The sequence below is a fragment of the Aethalodelphis obliquidens genome, unplaced genomic scaffold, assembly GCF_003676395.1.
Source record: "Aethalodelphis obliquidens isolate GAN/ISIS:26980383/991018 unplaced genomic scaffold, ASM367639v1 scaffold35, whole genome shotgun sequence".
In the NCBI taxonomy this organism is placed as follows: domain Eukaryota; kingdom Metazoa; phylum Chordata; class Mammalia; order Artiodactyla; family Delphinidae; genus Aethalodelphis; species Aethalodelphis obliquidens.
In genome coordinates this window covers 740098-761392 of record NW_020837979.1, presented here as the reverse complement: position 1 = coordinate 761392, position 21295 = coordinate 740098, and positions in this window count along the sequence as shown.

Below are 21295 nucleotides of genomic sequence, written 5' to 3'. Positions count from 1 at the left end.
TGGCACCTGTGGGTTGGTCATTTAGTGTGCTGATGTATTACAATGAGCGTATACTGAGGCTCAAGGTCTAGTGAAGGTCGTCTGCCATCTTGACCTATTTGGTTCTTATCAGTTTATGTCGTGTCCTTGGGCTACGTCATTCTTTTAAAAGCTGTGCCCTGCTCCCTTCCCTCCTGTTTCACTTTCAGTTTTCAATTAATGCTAACAAGTTCATCAAACCATGGAACTGTGTCCACTTTTGCCTTCTTTCTATGCTTTGGAGATTTTTTTAAAAAACAAATAAACATGATTACTGATTTAAAACTTAAGTCTGTCGAGTCATTGAGTTTGTACATCATGTGTTCATACATTCAGTGCACATGTGTTGAGGGTCTGGAATGTCCCAGCCACCGTTCCAGTGAAGGGCACCCGGACAACAGGGCCCAGGCCCGCTCAGGAGGGGCTTGTGGCCTTACTGGTGGGGAGAGATGTTCACCAGATTTATTGACAATGTGCTACGTGACATCACAGAGGAAACGGCAAGGTGTCCTGGGGGCACAGAGGGAGAGGCAGGACCTACACACCAGTTTTCCCGGGAGATAAGCTTACATCCGCTGTGCTGTGGGAATTATTAAAAGCAGCCCCTCTCATTGGACTGGGTGATCAATGACACAGTCACCCAAGGAGGGGGCACAGGGCAGCCTGGGTCAGGGGCCAGGTCACGGAAGGCTTCCGAAGACAGGGATGTTTCAGCTGAGTCTTGATGAACAAACCCATCTGTGCTAGGCTGCTCAGACTGCCATACAAAATACGCAGACTGAATGACTTAGACGACAGAAATTTACTTTCTCACAGCCCTAGAGGTTAGAAACCCAAGATCCAGGTGAGGACAGGTTGCTTTCTCCTGAGGCCTCTCTCATTGGCTTGCAGGCAGCCACCTTCTGGCTGCGTCCTCACGTGGTCACCCCTCTGTGTGCGTCTCTGCCCTAATCCCCTCTCCTTATGAGGACACCAGTCAGATGGGATTAGGACCCGTCCTAATGGCTTAATCTGAACTAACCAAAGGCCCCATCTCCAAACACAGTCACATTCTGAGGTGCTGAGGGTTAGGACTACAACGCACGAATTTGCCAGGACACGATTCAGCCCATTCCAAGGTCTTAGCCAGAAACTAAGTTGGGGGGTAGTGCAGGCAGAGGAAACAGTTTCTACTAAAGATGACCTTTAACAAATGTGTCTGAGTTTATTTCTAGAGTGTTTGGGGCTGACTCGGTTCCCGCCGAGCCTGCCCAGGGTGGGTGAGAGTGGGGGACCAGTACCCTGAGCACCCAGAAGAGACCCTGTGCTCCTGGTCCTGTCTGAGGGGGAGGGAGCTCAGAGCTGGTCTGGGAGCCCCGACCGTAGAGCTCCTGCGTGTCACCATCACAGGTCAACCAGCCAAGGCTGGTCTAGTTCCAGATCAAGAGTCAGGTCCAGGTGCCTTGGCTCACCCCAGGCTCCCTAACTGGTCAGGAACACAAGCCCTTTGTAAAGTCCCAAGGTCGCTTTGTAACCCCTCCAGGACCTGCCCACTGAGCTCTGCTGTCCGAACTAGGACACATAACAGGCACTGGAACACACAGACAGGACATGGCCCCCATCCCAGGAACCTCAATAAAAATGAAAGAATCTACCAAGGAACTCAACCCTGGGGGAGCAAATTTCTGGGGGCTGGGACTCCATGTCTCAGAAAAGTTTACTTTTCTCCTTAGAAATTTTTGGTTCTGTTTTGTTTGGTTTTCAAATACAGACTTACCTAAAATTATAGTCCCGTCCTTTCTGAGAGGTGAATTCCACTGAACTGCATTTTTCCTCCTCACTTGGTAAGGAAGGAAGAAGCTGGTGGGTGGTCCGGACAAGCCCACGCCCCTCGGCCGGCACACCTGCTCCCAGTAAACAAGTCTCTAATCCTTTTATGGCTGCACACAACTGAGCTTATTTCCACCATGATGAAATCGTGTTAAGTCCCCCGGGGAAACAGAGCAGTGAGTCAGGCCTTGCCTGCAAACACTTCCATTGTGGAAAGAAATGAATGCCTCCTGCAGGTTTCCAAAAGGTAAACCAAGACACCGCAACAGGTGTGCAGGGGGGTAGGCAGCTGGGCACTGGGACTGGTTCTTTCTCTGAGGACAGCACAGGTGTGTAACAGTATCAGCCACAGTGCACACTCCCACAACCATTGCCAAAACCTGCAACCCAGAACGTGTCTACAAAGCACTCGCCTTTTTAGCGTTACTCCAAGGCTGAATAAATCCCAGTGAGCGATGATTTGGGTGCAGAAGAGTTTCTTTGCCACTCTTGCTGTTGACATCCCTGTCCCTGGCGAACCATATTCCAGCAGCAGCCAGCATGCTCTCTGCCCCCTGACTGTGAACAGGGGACGCAAGCGCCCCAAAGGGGCCGTTTTGATTTAGAACAAAAGCCAAACTCGCCTCCAGGCCCAAAGCGGTGTGACCTGACCCCACCCACCTTTCTGACCTCGCCTCACTGGGAGGCTCAGGCTCCTATTGGTTCCAGGAGCTGGTCCAGCCCTGGGTCTGAGGACCTGTAGCCCTTTCTGCCCGGAATCCCGCTGCCAAGGCTTTAAGCCAGCCTGGCTCCTTCTGGTCTAATCCACTCCCTTGGGGAGCGTGTCCATGACTGTCGGTTCCTCAGCCAGCGTCCCACGGTATCCATCACTAACTCTCCTTATTCTCATCATAGCATAGCACCTGCTCTAACCTCGTGGCTATTTTGTTATTGTCTGTACTAGATGGGAAGATTCATCCCACAACACCAACCCTTTGGCAGAGCCTAGCACAGGGCAGGTGCCCAGTAACTCTTTTTTGGACCATGGATGGATGCGCGCATGCATAGATGGGTGACGCACGGATGGACTCATGGACGGATAAATAAGGACCATCTATCTACCTATAGAGTTCAGACAAAAACCTCCACAGTGATCTAGTGCTCAACGATCTAAGTGCCTCTACCCTGTATTTCACTCCACTGGACTCACAAACCCACCCACCATTTTCAACTGTGGTCCAGACGTGAATAGCAGTCCAGCCTTCTTCGGTCACTTCCCCCTGGGGAATCCACCATCCTTCCCATTGGCTGGTCCAGTTAGAAATCCTAAGGCATTTGAACACGGGTAGCAGAAGCAATACAACTATTAAAAGTTTTATCTGTGATTCACAATTAAACACACATTCAGAGAACCATGATTTAAGTTCTGGGTGTGCGCCTAAGAGGTGATGAATAGTAAATTCCAAAGTGGTTGCCGGGGCCAGGAAATAGGCAGCCACAGGCCGGGTTCCGGGAACCGAAGACCAAGCTCCGGGAAGACCGAGGGGAGGCAACGACCGGGGCTCTCACTGGCCTCTTCCTTCACCTCCTGCTTCCATCTGAGCCCTGAGGTGCAGCCCCATCCAGACCCACCTTAAGCAGGTCCTATTTCAAGGGAACTAAGGGGCAGGACCAGAGCAGGAGCCGCTCCTCCTACGGGTACAGGTCTGGGGCTTCAGGACTCGAGAAGCCCCTGGAGGAAGAGCCTGCAGAAGGGCATTGTCAGGGCCAACACACAGGAGCAGAGGTGAAGGTCGGTGAGCCCCCCACTGGGGTCCCTGTGAGTACCGGGTCCTTCCCCTGGAGGAGAACAGAGCCGGAGGCGAGGAGGGGAGAGCGCATGCCGCTCGCTTCTGCTCATACGGGAAAAACATTTTTCTCCAAGACATGAAGGAGGAAAATTACTTTTCTGCCCCTCATCCCAAACTTTCCTGGAGACACTGTCCCTGGTGCCAGGGTGGCCTTCCTGCACGAAGGGCACCCCCTTCCTGGGGGGTTCACTTGGGGTCCATCCCTCCCTGCAGGGGGTCCTGGCCAGCCACCTCCACGGAATAAGGCCCTCACAAAGCGTGTCCTCCAGGGAACATGGCGGGGCCTCCACGGCGGGACCCAGACCACCCAGGAAGCCGGACCCAGGCTCTCTGCCCAGGGTGTCACCCCGAAACGGGGCCCCTGCTTTCGCTGGAAGTCGTTTTGGAAAGAGCAGACAGGAAAACTGACGGCAGATCAGGGCCCAGGCGGGCAGCCCGCAGAGCTGGGGCGGCCAAAGGGCTTCTCAGCCTTCCTTTTGGCTGCAGGAAAGATTCCTTCCCCTCACTTGTCACCCCAAGACGGGCTCAGGCTGAGCAGCTACAGACACGGAGGGTCCAGCAGAGCCATTTGTGGGGGCGGGCAGGATGACGGGCAGGAGGCTGGTCCCAGGACCCCCAAGCCTCCGCCGGGGGAGAGGGACCTCCCGAGGCCTCAGCAGAGGAAGGTGACGTGGTGGTTTAACACCAGTGACAGCTAGGCCTCAGCTCCCACCCACCCGTCACTTCCTTGGTGTCTTTGTCAATCATCCCTTTTCTCATTTCTTTAAATTCTTCCCTTAGCAACTAGGGACCCCGCCCAGGTGGAGGACAGTGACTACATGCGACCACAAGCACGTAGACCCCAGACTGGTTGGAATCAGAAGGCTGGTGGTTAAGATTCCCAAAACACCAACCTGTTGCCTCACCACCAACCAATCAGAAGAAAGTCCATGAGCTGCAAACGTTGCAGTCCTCACCCCAAATGTTGCCTTTAAAAGCCCTTCCCTGAAAATCATCGGGGAGTTTGGGTCTTTTAAGAATGAGCTGCCGTGTTCTCCTTATTTGGTGCCCTGCAATAAATGCTGTACTTTCCTTCACCACAACCCGGTGTCAGCAGATTGGCTTTGCTGTGCAGCAGGGGTGTGGACCCAAGTTCAGTTCAGTGACATAACCCTTAACTGAAAAGCGTCCCTGTGCTTATCTTCAGGACTGAGTGAAGGGAGGGTGCTGGTGACCCGATGTCCTGGACCAGCTCTGAAGCCACAGCACAGGGTGGAGCCTGGCCCTGCCAGTTACCATATGTGCAGCCTGCGCTAATTTGCCTCACTCTCTGGCCTCAGTCTCCTCACCTGGAAAATGGGGTCAATGATCATACCTATTGTGATGTTGTGATTTATAATAAGGAATATATATACGTATATATACTTGATCTTCATCTCGTTCCTGGCACAGAGCTCCTAAAACCCTCGGAATTTCCTACAGCAAAGGTGCCTTTTGTTATGTTAACGAGGTGACTTTTGGAAAGCCCTAAGCCACCTAAGGGTAATTAGAGGGTTGGAACTTTCAGCCCCACCCCTGACCTCTGGGGAGGGGAAGAGCTGGCTGGAGACTCAGTTCAATCACCAGTGGCCAATGATTTAATCAATCAACCTGTGCGATGGAGCCTCCGTGAAAGCCCAAAGGGACAGGGTTCGGAGCACTAACGGGTTGGTGAACACAGGAAGGTTGGGGAGCATGGCACCCGGATCGGGCAGGGGAGCTCCACGCCCCTCACCAGGCCTTGCCCCGTGCCCCTCCTCCGCCTGGCTCTTCCTGAGCTGCATGCTTCTGTAATAAGCTGCTGATTTAGCAGGTCAACTCTCTGTGAGCCCCTCTAGCAGAATAACCCACCCCGAGGCGGGAGTGATGGGAACCTCCAGCGTGTAGCCGCTGGTACAGCAGCACAGGTGACAACCTGGACAGGTGATTAGAGTCTCAGCAGGGGGTGGGGGCAGTCCTGTAGGACTGAGCCCTTAACCCGTGGGGTCTGACGCCATCTCCTGACAGGCAGACACTGTCAGAACTGAGCTGAATCGCAGAACACCCAGCTGGCGTTGAAGAACTGCTTGGTGGTGGTCGGAAAAAACACACGTGGGAATTGGTGTCAAAACCGTACTTCCCCCCCTAAAACTTAGGGAACAAATGAGCTGAAGCATGTATGTTCTGCTACAATAGGATCAGCAGTAAGGGGAGTCATATTCGCATCACCAACATGGGGTTAATTTGGGCAAAGTCGGGTTTAAGGAAGAAATGAAGCAGGTCGAGTCGTTGGATCTAATGACAAAGAGAAAAAGGAGGCCTGAGCAGTGGCCCTACAGTCAGAAAACTCAGGACCAGCCTGAGGAAACATTATTCTATTTAGGGAACAAAGAAGAAAAGTCAAGAAGCTTGTGCAAACCGGGAAGAATGTTAAAGTACTTCCTGACCTAGGCGGCTCCTCGGATCTGCTGGAAGCCCTGTGCGCTACAGCTCCCCGGGGGACATGCGCTCATTTGCAGTCTCAATGACAGGAGGATTTTCTCTCCTTCGCCCCCGGTTCAGCCACCCCTGCAGACCATAGCTGTGGCCTAGACAACACGGGTTCCTGCTGTGACTTCACGGGATGACCACAGCCCTGCTGGCCTGAGATGCGGAGTCGGCCCTTGGAAGCCGCTGTGAACAGCGGGTGGGTGGATCCCAAAGTCTCCTCTTCAGGAGGGGAAGGCGGCCAGGCCGATCCTGCCCTGAAGCCCCAGCCCCACCCAGGGAGCCCTCGTGCACCAGCTCTTAGGCCCATGTTTCCTTTCTTCTTTCGATGTGCATGGGTTCCCCATACGAGCCCGTAAAAGGGTGAGGGAAAGAGAAAGGCAAGCCCGCATCAAATTCTCTATCCCTGCTACGAGGAAGTGGACCCTGCACATGTGTCAGCAAAGCGACGGGAACATGCACAGGCTCTGCCCTGCAGGCAGTGGAAGCTGGACCAGGACTCCTGGACCCTGGGGGCTGGGCGAGCTGATTGAACCACAGTGGCCTGCGGAAATCCAGGAAGAAAACCCTTCCTGTCCGAGAGGTCCTTGCAGGCAAGACCTATGCAACCGGCTCTACAGGTTCTTTGGGTCTCAAATTGCCTTTATTCCCCTTTGTTCTCAGAGATGATCTGCTTCTTGTGTTATGAGATTCAGGTAAGGTTCCTACCTCCAAGTAGCCACCAACCACATAAAACAGTTTTTTCTCCAACTGGTGCTCTGCTTGGCTCAAAAACCACTGGTTATTCCTTCAATTCCCTGAAAAGGTTCTGTCAGTCTTTGGTGCAGACAAATACTGCCTCTACTGGGATTATAAAACACCTACCCCTAGATGACGCCGCTGCTTTATTTTCTCCAATTTCAAAAATTCAGAAGCAAAGACCATCTGTGTCTATGGTTTATATTATTCATAGCATTCACCCTTCTCAGAAGCTAAAATAAAGATGCAAGGACATGCCCAGAAGGTAAGAGACCATTCCAGGTGGGGTTAGTCAAATATCTTTCTGATGAGGGGGGCGTCCACCGCAGAATCGAGGATGAGGAAGAGTCTGTAGGAAAGAGAAAGAGATGGGCACGGGGAAGGTCAGAGCAGGAGGTGGCCAGGGAAACTGGACAATGGACGATGCCGCCAAGACGAGGTTCACGAGCAGGGAACTCTATCCGAGGGAATGGAAGTCGGAACGGCCTTCGCGCTGGGCCTGGGGTGGTGGTGAGGCCTTGACCCAGACGGAGGGCAGGTGGTGGAAACATTCTGCATCTTGATCTGGGGCCTGTCACAGGGCGTATGCACGAGTGAAAACCCATCAACACGTAAACTGAAGCTCTGCACATTTTACTGTTAATTATGCCTTGATTTTTAAAAGTCTATCTGTTGGGGATACTATAAAACCCTTAGAGGAAAATATAGGTGGAACACTCTTTGACATAAATCACAGCAAGATCTTTTTCGATCCACTGCCTAGGGTAATGAAAATAAAAACAAAAATAAACAAATGGGACCTAATCAAACTTAAAAGCTTTTGCACAGCAAAGGAAACCATAAACAAAACGAAAAGACAACACACAGAATGGGAGAAAATATTTGCAAATGAAGCAACTGAGCAGTGATTACTCTCCAAACTATACAAACAGCTCATGCAGCTCAATATCAAAAAAACCCCGAACAACCCAATCAAAAAATGGGCGGAAGACCTAAATAGACGTTTCACCAAGGAAGACATACAGATGGCCAAAAAGCACATGAAAAGGTGCTCAACGTCACTAATTATTAGAGAAATACAAATTGAAACTACAATGAGGTGTCACCTTACACTGGTCAGAATGGCCATCATCAAAAAATTTACAAATAATAAATGCTGGAGAGGGCGTGGAGAAAAGGGAACCCTCCTGCACTGTTGGTAGGAATGTAAATTGGTACAGCCACTATGGAGAGCAGTATGGAGGTTCCTTAAAAAACTAAAAATAGAGTTGCCATGTGATCCAGCCATCCCACTCTTGGGAAAGTTGGAAAAACCTCTAATTTGAAAAGACACATGCGCCCCAATGTTCATTGCAGCACTATTTACAATAGCCAAGATACGGGAGCAACCTAAATGCCCATCAACAGATGAATGGATAAAGAAGGTGTGGTACATATATGCCATGGAATATTACTCAGCCATAAAAGAGAACAAAATAATGCCATTTTCAGAGACGTGGATGGACCCAGAGATTGTCATACCGAGTGAAGTAAGTCAGACAGAGAAAGACAAATACCGTAAAATATTGGTTATACGTGGAATCTAGAAAAACGATACAGATGAACTTATTTGCAAAGCAGAAATAGAGTCACAGACGTAGAGAACAAACGTACAGATACCAAGGGGCAAAGGAGGGGAATGGGATGAATTGGGAGATTGGGATTGACACATATACACTCTTGATACTATGTATAAAATAGATAGCTAATGAGAACCTACTGTAGAGCACAAGGAACTCTACTCAATGATCTGTGGTGACCTAAATGGGAAGGAAATCCAAAAAAGAGGGGATATATGTATACATAGAGCTCAGTCACTCTACTGCACAGCAGAAACTAACACAACATTGTAAAGCAACTATACTCCAATAAAAATTAATTTTTAAAAAGTCTATCTGGTGATGGTTCTCAGATACGACAGTCTATCCTCACACTCATAGATAAGACCAGAGCCTTGAGAATTCATTCAGCCTCCGAAGCTGGGGTGGAATTCCCATGTCCCAGCTGGTGACATGACACTTGTCTCCTCTCAGCCTGGGAGGGTTTTTCTCCAAATCCCGAGGACACAGGATCGCTGGCTCCGGGTGAGGAGAGAGGGGAGGGCAGTGCCTGGACACCTGTTCCAGACGTTCCTTCAGCGACATCACCCGACTCCCCACCTTGGAGGGCGTCCGCGGGTCCAGGAAATGACTCCAGGACGGACTCGGGCAGCCCCTCGCCGAGCGGCTCTTCCTCCCTCTGGGCAGCGTCAAGGTGGGGCCCCGCCGGAGCCCCGCCGTAAGGAAGGGCTGATCCGGCACAGGCTTAAGGATTTCGCTCCAGCGTCACTCAGGAGGTACAGAGCCATGCCAGTCACCTCTCCTTGTTTGCCTGGACACACAAGCCTGTAGGTGAGCGGCGTCCGTGCCCAAGGCACTGAGGGTAAAATCCCACGTGGACCCTGCCTTCGCTCACTTGTCACTTTGCACTGCTGGTACCCAAACCAAGACGGAGGACATGGAGGTGGACGTGGTGGGAACGACAGGGCGGCCAGAAGGGCCCCTGCTCCCCAGGCAGCCGGGGCCACTCTACAGAAGGGCACACGCAGGACCTGGGGCAAGGTCTGGGCCTCCCAAGCCAGGCCCGATGGCCCGGCCATTGCTTCCTCCCCCGAAGCAGGTATGTGGTGGCCGAGAGAGCAGGAGTCGCCCCGTGCCAGCTCTGAGTGGGCAATGCAGAGGCCAGCGGGGGCCCTGTCTGTAATCAGACAGGCGGGCAAAGGATCTGACACTTGTCTACAAAACTGTAAGGTGTTTTCAAGAGCTAGGTCGCTGTTTTATTAAAAATATGTAACTATTTAAAGTAGTTTTTCAGGTCAAAAAATTCATGCTAATCATTTTTTTCTCTCATTCAACAAAACTCTATCAGGAGGCTCTAAACCCCAGGGACGAGCCCCGTGCAGAGCAGCAAAGTGCTCCTGGCCTCTGTCCTGCTGGCGCTTAGGGTCTAGGCTGGAGCAGGACGTCAGGCCACTGGACAGATTACAACATGTAATCTGGATTACAACATGTGATTACAACATGTGATTAGGGCCCTGGAGGAAACACGGGTGGGGGTGGGCCGGGGGGTGACGAGAGGCCACCGGTCGGGCCTAATTTAGACGGAGGGAAGGACGTGAAGGATCTCGGAGCCGCTGTGATCGTTTCCTTTGCTCCGGCCACCGTAACCAGGCAGCACAACCCAGGGGCGTGGTAGGAGTGTGCCCTCAAGGTCTTGGAGGCTGCAGGTCAGAAATCAAGGCTCGTCGGGTCTGGTTTCTCCCGGGGGCTGCGGAAGCTCTGCCCAGGCCCCATCCTGGGCTTGAGGACAGACAGCCGTCTTCACGTTCACACGTGTCGTTCTCCCCGTGCACCCGTCTGTCTCCAAATCTCCCCTATTCATGAGGACCCCAGTCACACTGGATCAGGGTCCACCCTAATGACCTCATTTGAATGTCATTGCTTCTGTGGCCAAGTAAGGCCACTCAAGGCCCAGGCCCCCACCTGCCACGGACCTAAGGCAGCCTGTCGTCACCCTAAGTCCTCGTCTTCGATCCCAAACCACGTCGCAGGCTGGGTCCCCAGGAAGCAGGCTCAGTTGCGTGTGAGTGCGTGGCCTGTTTAAGGGTCAGTGCTCTGTGGGGAAGCGGAGGGAGGCAGGATGGGGGCTTCCACTCGGTGCCGTGGGCTGGGCGCTCCAGAGTTGGGGTGGTCCCTCCAAGCTGACGCCACCCCAGGGTGGGTGAGAGGCCTGGGTGTCAGGTGCAAGCTGCCACAGGAAAGGGGCACGGCCTGGGTCCCAGAGAGGGATGAACGGCTCAGGGCTGTCTGCCAGCAGCGCCCTCAGCAGCTGGGAAAGTAAACTCTTCGGTTTAGAAGGGAGTCCGGGCCACACACCCGCCGCAGACTTACGAACCTCCATGGACGGCTGTGGGGCATCACTCCAGCCACTGACCGTTCACGTCAACACCCATGTCTGGGAAGGTGCCGGCCAGCAGGCAGAGTCCATGGAAGGGCAGAGCCCAGATTGCCCTGCAGTTAGGCGGTGCGGTTGACTTTGGGAACCTGGGTCGGTGGGAATCGGCCGTCCTGGGCTGGAGGGGAGTTACTGGTGAGTGTGAGTCATGGTGTGAGGCCCCTGGGGTGCAGGGCAAGGCTGGAGGTTGAGGCCAGGGGCTCTGGCAGAAACCCGTGCATGGCCCAGACCGACCACCAAGGGAGGCTGGGTTTCTGGAGTCGCTCACGGCGTCCACGGCAGCAAAGCCAAGTCCGAGGCGGAGTCTGCAGGCAGAGGGCACCCACGAGGTCCTCGAGAGGCCGGCCCCCCTCAGAGTCCAGGAAAGGAAGCAGAGCCGGCCCATAGCGAGAAGGCCGCCCCTGCTGCTCCCGGAGCACCCTGCATCGGGCAGAACCAGACGACACAGACTTGGGACCGTAAACTGATGCATAGGCAACGGAAGGGCCAAGGATGAAGCGAGTTCTGATTCCAGGACAGAAGGAAAAATGGGAACCAATCAGGAGCTCAGCAGGCACAGTGCCAGAGCCCAGGGCCCAGGGAGCGCGGCCCAGGTGCGGGGAAAGGAGCCGGGACCACGGGAAACCAGCTGCGGCAGCTTCCTCCTCATCTTACCTGAGCAAGACGGTCTCACCGGACCAGCCCCGGCCCTGCAGGAACACCGGCACCTACACAGTTAACAATTATGACCCTCGACATTCATTTAGTGCCCACTGCAGGCTGGCACTTGTGCTCTCAAAACCACACGAGCATAACTCACGCTCAGTGGGTTTACATAATTTATCCAGAACCGCCCGATTCGTAGGACCCAGAGAGAAGACTGGGGTCCATCGGATTCAATGGCCCCACACATGTGCAAACCAGGCTCCTCCCCAAGAAAAAGACCAGGCCAGCCAAGTGTCCGGAAGCCAAACAGGGAGAGAATTCCTGGGAGGTCAAGGGTGTGCAGGCTGAGAGGGGCCCCAGGGAGAACGGGTATCACCCCCAAATGTAGCAAAGGTTATTTTTCCACTTAAAACCAATTCAACTTCCATGTAGAAGTCACTGTTAACGTCACCCTATCTTTCTTGACCTCTTAAAGAGGAATTCATTCAATGTCGATTTTTTCCCTTTTTTTGTGGATTACCAATTACCAATTCCAATTCTTACTTTTCCTTCCTTTTCACATCATTGGCATTGGATCAATGTCATGGTTCTAAATAAAAGTAACCAGAGGGGAGAAACAAGATTATTTATAAGCAACCAGAGTGTAATAGTAAACATGAGTGTTTGGCAATCGTGATTTTCCTCCAAAGGAAATATTTTTTAAATTAACCCCTTATTGTTACATACACTAATTATTTGTATTATCATTTTCTAGAAATACCAATGCATATTCAAATTCTTAAAAGTACATCATTGGAGTATAAAAATTAATTGCTTCCCTTAATGAAACTTTCTGGTGAGGAAAAGATAATCTTAATAGCTGATTTCAATTCAACGTAGTGAGTAGCGTAAGTGAGGTACTGATAGACAAATGGATTCTTTTTCTAGCAGAAGATGCTTCTAAATTGTAAGCTGCAGAAAATCAGCAACCTGTTCCTCAGTTCTGCTCTCCACTCTTTCTCAGGAACGACCTGGACGCAGGAGGTTGTAGATCTGATACAGAACGGTGGAGACCTTGAGCAGAGCGGATTGGTCCCCATCCACCTGCGACAGCCTTTCCTGGAATGGATACGGATACCGGACTGCTCTGGTAAGTCTCCAGTTTACGAAATCGTAATCTTCACGTAAAGATGGGCAATTTGGGAGTGGAGAGTCTGAAAGTCTACCACACCCCGAAAAAAAAAACTCCCTTTGGTCCCCAACTCTAAATGCTGGTTACAAGTTACCCTTACTTGTGCAAATCTAGGTAGACAGACCCCTTCACTTAAAAACTTATTTAGCCCTAATGCTAAACAATAGAGGGGCAGCACCTCGCTATTAAATAAAGTGTCACCGAGTTACAAACACCAGGGAAAGGGATCTCTCCCCAGCCCTCCCCCAGCAGGGGGACTTCATATGCCAATGTCACAGGGGCCCGGCACCAAGGACCCCAGATACAAGGTCAGCATTCCTGAGGCACTTTCCATGGGGAAATAGACAATGCGTGGTGGAGTCCTGGCACTCACCACGGGCCAGGGGTTACTCCAAACACTTTCCTGCATTAGCACTTTTTGTCCTCACAGTACACTGAGGAGCTGCTACTTGACACCCACGTTACACACACAGAAACTCAGGCCCAGGAGGCTATGATCTGCTCGAGGGCCACAGCTGATAGGACTGAGCCAGGATCTGGGCTCGGGAATTCTGTTTCTGAAGCCCATGCTCTTAACCACTAATCCGTCGTGTGTGTGTGTGTGTGGTATGTGCGTGTGGTGTGTGCGTGTGGTGTGTGCATGTGTTGTGTATTGTGTGTGTGCATGTGTGTACATGCGTGCGTTCATGTGTTGTGTGTGGTGTGTGCATGTGTGTGGTGTGTGCATGTGTGTGTATTGTGTATATGTGTTGTGAGTGTGTTGTGTGCATGTGTGTGTGTTGTGTGCGCGTGTGCGCATGTGTGTTGTGTGTGCATGCGTTGTGTGTTGGGTGAGTGTGCTGTGTCTGTGTGTCCTGCGGGAACCATCTCAGGCACACGCGTGCACCTGAGGTACAGGGTGGAGTTACACAGACTGAGGGGCCCAGCACCGTCATCTCTAACAACAATGTTCCCACAGGAATCCATTCTAACCCAACGTGAAAACTGCGGACTTGGGAACTCACATTTGGAAAATGAATTAACAAGCTAATTGTCCTGTCTTGTCTTTTTTTTCCTTTCTTTCCTGTTTTTTTTTTGACCCAGCCTAACATGTGCCATGTTTTCTAAACTGCTCAGTGTCACCCCAGAGTGCTTGGGGCAAAGTGGCAAAAATGAGCGTTAAAAATAACTGGGGACGGATTTTGAGAGTGTTCAAGGCTACACTAAGTGATTCAGGTTTGACCTTAGAGGCCTCCAGTGGACACGTCTGTGGAGTCCTCAGGCCTCTTCAACAATTTCCCTGTCATTTTCTTTGAGCAGTGATTTGAAGACATAACGCAGGTCCGCCCTGGGTCTTCTGAACCTACGGTGTGGTCGAGGTGTCCTCACCCATTTGCACGCGGTGGCTTGGTGCTGGCTGGCTCTGCTGTAGGTACTGAAGGTTGATGGGATGAGAAAAGGGGCGGGCAGGCGGGGGTGGGTCAGTGGTGAGTGAGACCCTGAGGGAAAGTCCTGCCTCAGAGATTCTAATGTGCAGCGAACCACGGGTGCAGAGCGCCAGTGGAGACCAAGGAGGAATGGTTTTCATCATCCAAGGGAGGAAGAAGGGCTGAATGTGACCTAAAACCCAGGAGCCATACGTGAAGAAAACTGACAGAATCAATTCATAAAAAATAAAACTTTTAAAAAAATTAACAAATATGCTGGAACAATTTTTCAGGAATCGACCAGGCAAATGCAATGCCTTCCCCAAGGACTCTGAAAAGTCACCTTCCTGCGCAACTGCTGCTGCCATCCTTCTAGGAGAAAACCTGCAAGGTGAGGTGGGAGCAGAAAACACTCAGGGCCGGTCTCCCCGTAAGAACGCAGGGTGTTCTACCGTATCATCCCCACACCTGTCCGCCCAAAGCACCGAGTCAGGTGGATGAGAGCGGGTGGTGCACTCCCACACCAGGGGCTTGGGGGCATGGCACGGGGCTCCGTCCTGAGTGCCCCCAGCCCCTCGGCGATGCCACAGGGGGACGTTCAGACATCACTGTAGCTCAGAGACATCACACAGGCTGCCCAACGAGAACCACCTGGCAGGGGACCGAGATGGGCTGCAAACCCAGGTCTTCCTGACCCAACAGCCCGTGATGGTCCCACCAACCCACACCACCTGCCTCAGGCCTCCCGCACCCGCAGAATTCTCTCTAAGCGTCTACATGGCTGGCCTGCTCATGGCCATAGGTGGTGAGTATCTGAGGGAGCAGAGGTGGCGCTGAAGGAGGCGTACCTGCTCCCGTCTGTCCCTTGATAATAGACAAATTTTCTGACCCATAAGTGGCTTTCTACCCTTCAGGCTCAGTGAGTCACTACCTACAGTGTTTTCTGAAGTGAGTTCTTCGCAGCCTTATTCAGGGAGATCCCATGTCTCGTGCTCAGAGAAGGGTGGGAATCCACACTCTATACCTGCCCTTTTGAAGCACGTGAGCGTAAATAAGTTTCTGAGAAGGAACTTGTTTAATTCTGCTTAACTCAGAGCTTCAAACGTGTACTTGACCCAAACTCTTTCTCAAGTGAAGCCTCTAATCTCCAGGAAGCTCACATTCTTCCCAGCACATTCTGGAGGACAGTACGAAGGTCATTGGCCTCGAGGGTTGGAAGGGTGGTCCCTGAGTTAAATCACTTCTCCGAGAATGACCGTGGGGGCACAGTGGGTCTCACAGCCCGGCCAGAGCCAGGACCTTCAGCCACCTGCCCAGAGCCCACCTGATGCTACCATACTGCCAGCCCCTTAAAGGAGACAGACTTCGTGAAGTTGTCATTATTTTAGAGAAATGAAACAAAAAAAAATCCTAGTACATTTTGTTTGATAAGATAAGCAAAAACTTAAGCCTCAAAGGAAAAATTTTCTCTCTAATTTGCCCAATAATGAACCTGCTTTCTTTTTTTTCTATTGGAAAAAAGGTATTGTCTATTTGCCCAGAGACACATATATTTATAGGCACAGCAGTACTACACATGCTGGAGGGTTTTTTAGGTTTGGGAATTTTTTCCCCCAGCTTCATTTAGGGATGATTGACAAGTAAAACGTCAATATAAGGTACACAACGTGATTTTTGGGGGGTTTTTTTTGGGTTTTTTTTTGGTTTGTTTTTTTCGGTACGTGGGCCTCTCACTGCCGTGGCCTCTCCCGTTGCGGAGCACAGGCTCCGGACGCGCAGGCTCAGCGGCCATGGCTCACGGGCCCAGCCGCTCCGCGGCATGTGGGATCTTCCCAGACCGGGGCACGAACCCGTGTGCCCTGCATCGGCAGGCGGACTCTCAACCACTGCGCCACCAGGGAAGCCCCAACGTGATGTTTTGACTGAGAAATGAGCACCACAATCAAGCTAATAATACAACACATCCATCACATAGTTACTCTTTTTGGTGCAGGAGTGAAAACACAATTGAATTCTACTCTCTTAGCAAATTTCAGGTATCGATATATAATAAATTCTCAGTTATAATCATCATGTTGTACATTAGGTCTCCAGAATTTATTCCTCTCATAAATGAAAGTCTGTACCTTTGATCAGCATCTCCCCTTTCACCCCACCCCCTGGTAACCACCGTTCTACTGTTATTATGAGTTCGATTTTTTTTAGATTCCACATATAAGTGAGATTGTGCAGCATTTGTCTTTCTATATCTGGCTTATTTCCCTGAGCATAATGTCTTCCAGTTTCATCCATGTTGTCACAAACGTCAGGGTTTCCTTCTTTGTTAAGGTTGAATAATATTCCACTGTACAGGCAAATGTGTCTTCGAGATAGTAATTTTGTTTCCTTTGGATATAACCTAGAAGTGAGATTGCTGGATCATGTGGTAGCTCTATTTTTAATTTTTTGAGGACCCTCCATACTGTTCTCCACAGTGGCTGCACCAATTTACTTTCCCACCAACAGCACACAGGGTTCCCTTTTCTTTACATCCTCACGAACAATTCCTCTTTTAACTTTTTTTTTTTTTTTTTTTTTTTTTTTGCGGTATACGGGCCCCTCACTGTTGTGGCCTCTCACTGTTGTGGCCTCTCACTGTTGTGGCCTCTCCCGCTGCGGAGCACAGGCTCCAGACGGGCAGGCCCAGCGGCCACGGCCCACGGGCCCAGCCGCTCCACGGCACATGGGATCCTCCCAGACCGGGGCACGAACCCACGTCCCCTGCATCAGCAGGCGGACCCCCAACCACCGCGCCACCAGGGAAGCCCCCCTCTTTTAACTTTTTGATCATAGCCATCCTAACAGGTGTGAGGTGATAGCTCATCGTGGTTTCGATTTGCGTTTCACTGATGATTAGTGATGTTGAGCATCTTTTCATACACCTGTTGGCCATCTGTCTCCTTAGAAAATGTCTCTTCAGGTCCTTTGCCCATTTTTTAATCTGGTTACTTGTTTTTTGCTATTGAGTTGTATGATTTGTATGAGTTCCTTATAAATATTTGGTTTCAAATATTTTCCCCCATTCTATAGACTTCTCATTTTCTCAATTGTTTCCATTGTTTTGCAGAAGCTTTTTAGTTTGATGTAGTCCTAGTTGTTTTTTTGACCTTTGTTGTCTGTGTTTTTGGTGTCATATCAAAATAATCGTTGCCAAGACCAATGCCAAGGAGCTTTTCCCCTATGTTTTCTTGTAAGAGTTTTACAGTTTCAAGTCTTATGTTTAAGCATTTCAGGGTTGATTTTTGCATATGGTATAAGATGATTTTATTCTTTTGCATGTGGATATCCAGTTTTCCTGGCACCATTTATTGAAGAGGCTACCCATTCCCCATTGTGTATTCCTGGCCTCCTTGTTGAAAATTAGTTGACCATATATGTTTGGTTTACTTCTGGGCTCTTTAGTGTATTCCATTGGTCTGTGTGTCTGTTTTTATGCCAGAACCATACTGTTTTGATTACTATAGCTTTGTAACATTTATTCTGTGAAAAATGCCATTGGAATTTTGATAGGGGTTGCACTGAATCTATGGATCGCTTTGGGTAGTATGGACATTTTAGCAATATTCACCCTTCCAATCTGTGAACACAGGATATCTTTCCATTTATTTGTTTCTTCTTCAATTTCTTTAACGATTATCTTATAGTTTTCAGTGTACAGATCTTTTACCTGCTTGGTTAAATTTATTTCTAAGTATTTTATTTTTTTTGATGCTATTATAAATAAAATATTTTCTTAGTTTATTTTTCAGATAGTTCATTGTTAGCATATAGAAATGCAACTGATTTTTATATGTTTATTTTGTATCCTGTAACTTTACTGAATTTGTTTAGCAGCTTTTTTATGGAGTCTTTATGAGTTTTTCACATATATGATCATGTCATCTGCAAACAGAGATAATTTTACTTTTTCCTCTTCATTTTAGATGCCTTTTATTTCTTTTCCTTGCCTAACTGCTCTGTCTAGAACTATGTTGAACAGAGGTGGCAAGTGTGAGCAACCCTGTCTTGTTCCTGATCTTAGAGGTTAATTGTTTTCTTGTTCTTTTGTAGTTCCTTTGTGCCTTTCTTCCTCTCTTGCTGTCTTCCTTTATGATTTGGTGGTTTTTTGTAGTGTTATGCTTTGATTCCTTTCTCTTTATCTTTTGTACATAAGGATAGCTTTGCCAAGTAATGTGTTCTTGGTTGACAGTTTCTTTTTTTTTTTCTTTTAGCACTTTGAATATCTATCTCATCTCACTCTCTCCTGGCCTGTAAGGTTTGTGTGGAGAAATCTATTGATAGCCTTATGAGGGTTCCCTGCTATGTGATAAGCCTCTTTTGTCTCGTTGCTTTCAAATGTCTCTGTCTTTGATTTTTGACAGCATGATTCCAGTGTGTCTCAGTGAGGAACCTCTTTTGGTTGAAACTTCATGTCCTTGGATGCCCATATCTGTCCCCAGATTTGAGAAGTTTTAGCCATTATACCTTTAAATAAGTTTTCTGCCCCTTTCTCTCCTGGTATTTCTAAGATTTGTATATTTGTTCTCTTGAAGGTGTCTCATAAATCCCATAGGCTTTCTTTAGTCTCTAACAGTTAGAGGAACAAAAAGAAAAAGAATGAAAAAGAATAAAGAAAGCCTATGGGAGCAGTTACAGAGTCAGAGATCACAGTGCAGACACATGCCGAGTGGTCATGGGGCCTGGGGGTGGAGAGGGGGCTGGGGACTGGGGTCCAGGGCATGCAAGGGGTGGGGTGAGTGGAGGTCACGGTCCCAGGGCAGCATGACCGCGGCTCCTTCTTGGAGAGGAGAGCACACGGCAGCGTCTTCCTCTCTAGAGGGTCTGTGGTGGCTGTTGGTTACCTCAGTGGGGAAGCTGCTGGGATGCCCTGCGGGGCAGGCCACTGGGGTCCACGCTGACAAATCCTATGAAGGCTGCAGAGCCCACGCAGGGCGACTGAGGTCCTCAGGGACAAAGGCTGCTGGGGTGCCCTGCAGAGCAGGCCCTGGGGGCATGGTGGCTCCGCTGTGTGTCTGACACTGGTAGCCCCCTTCTCTGAGCCCAGCCACCTCCAGACAGCTCTGCTGTGCCAGTCCCCCCAGCAATTCTCTCTGTGTGGTTATGCTCCTGTTTGGGCTCCACTGTGTTGCTTTAGGTCCTTAATTAGACTCTTGAAGCCCTTCCCAGGACTATTTTTGTTCATGGATGGCTGGGATTTTTTTTGGTGGGGGATGAAGGCTCATATCTCCTACTCCACCATTTTACTGATGTCACTTGTCATCTAATTTTCTTGTAAGCTAAGTGATAAATTACATAACCATATAATTTATTACCCCTAGAGAATTAAGCAGATTTACACTTCACACATGAAAATAATACTACACAGAGCTCAAAGAGCCTACGTGAAGCAGAGAGCATGGAGAAATCAGAACAGAAACAGCTCTCTGTGGGGTCTCTGGCCATTTTCAGTTGTTGAAGCTGAAAAAATGTGAATACTCTATTGCATAAGCATAAAATAAAGCTAACGAACCTTACCATTCCTTCATATTCTATTGCTTTAATTCAATTACACATTAACACAATGATAATTCAGGCTGGAAAGGAGGAATCTCAGCCGTGTTCAACTAGGAATGTGGCCTGAACTAGAGATACAGACGGCGGACAGAGGATGCTCTGAGGATGCAGCCCTCCAGAGACCTCTAAGGAGAGGAGGAGAAAACCGGGTCCAGTTACCTTAAGTAGAAAGTGAAATGAACTGAGGGTTCAGGAAGTCCTGGATGATCAGAGGGCTGCAGGGCGTGACACCAAGAATTAGATAAACCACATCTAGATCTCCTCCCACCCAAGTGTCTCAGAAAAAGGCTATTCACAAATGCCTCACCTGTGAAGTGCGGTGATCAGCCCTGTAGCCTCACATCTCACTCATTATCAGGAGGACACCCAGCCAGTGTCTGCGTCAGGCATTTAAGTACCGAGGGGAAAGGGATTATCTACACGCGTTAAAGTTTGTGAAAACGTCCCTGACTGTGCTATCCATCACTCTTTCTAGAAGTCACTGGAGAGTGGAGAAATCAGTTCACTGAAGCTCAGACCAAGAAGTTTAATGAAAATTATGAGAAAAACATGGCTGATACTTCTCTGTCCTTCTGCATGGATCTTTAAAGAGCAGCCTCTGTGAAGTAGAAGAGAAACCTGTTTCCAAAAACCATGAATGGCTCGTGTGACGTGATGTCAGGGTTTTTAAACCACGACCTGGACATTTCAGCCTGATCTGCCTTTTGGATGAACCCAGTGTGACTTCAGTTACGCAGCATTAAGGTGCTTCATTTTCCTTCTCTCTCTGCAGAATTTCAGTCTTTAGGTGAATTTCAATATATCAACATGTAATATATAATATCACACACATTTTCATTTCTGTTCCTTCTATATATCCTCTTTCTACCTTCTGTTATAATTTTCTTTGAATTAAAACATTTATTTCAATGATATTCGTCAAAAATTCCCACTCCATTCATTTGATAACAGACTTGTACTGAGTGCCTTATTCATGCTGGGGAGTGGAGGGCATCGAAAGATGATAAAAATAGGGTTACTTTCCCCCAAGAAAAGTGCAGCCTGGTAGGGACCACAGCGAGCTGCCCCATCAAGGAAACTGATACACACTGAAATAAGCTGAAAGGTGCATCACGTTGTGGAGCAGAGAAACAAGCATGTGGGAGGAACCCCAGAGACACTGGGGAGAGTGGGTGTCTGGTGACCGCCCGCGTTCTGGCCATGAAGCACTCCCGCCATGGCCAACACAGTCAGCATCCCTGCCTCCCCAGTACCAAAGTCCAAGGCTGTCCTATTTGTACAGGCAGACCTTGTTTCACTGTGCTCCACAGACATTGCAGTTCTTACAAACTGAAGGCTCGTGACAACCCTGGGTCAAGCAAGTCTATCAGCGCCATTTTTACTCACAGCATTTGCTCACTTTGTGTCTCTGTGTCACACTTTGGTAATTCTCGCAATATTTCCAACTTTTCCATTATTATTACATTTTTAGGGTGATTTGTGATCAGTGACCTTTGATGTTACTACCACGACTCACTGAAGGCTCAGATGATGGTTAGCATTTTTTAGCAATAAAGCATTTTTAATTAAGA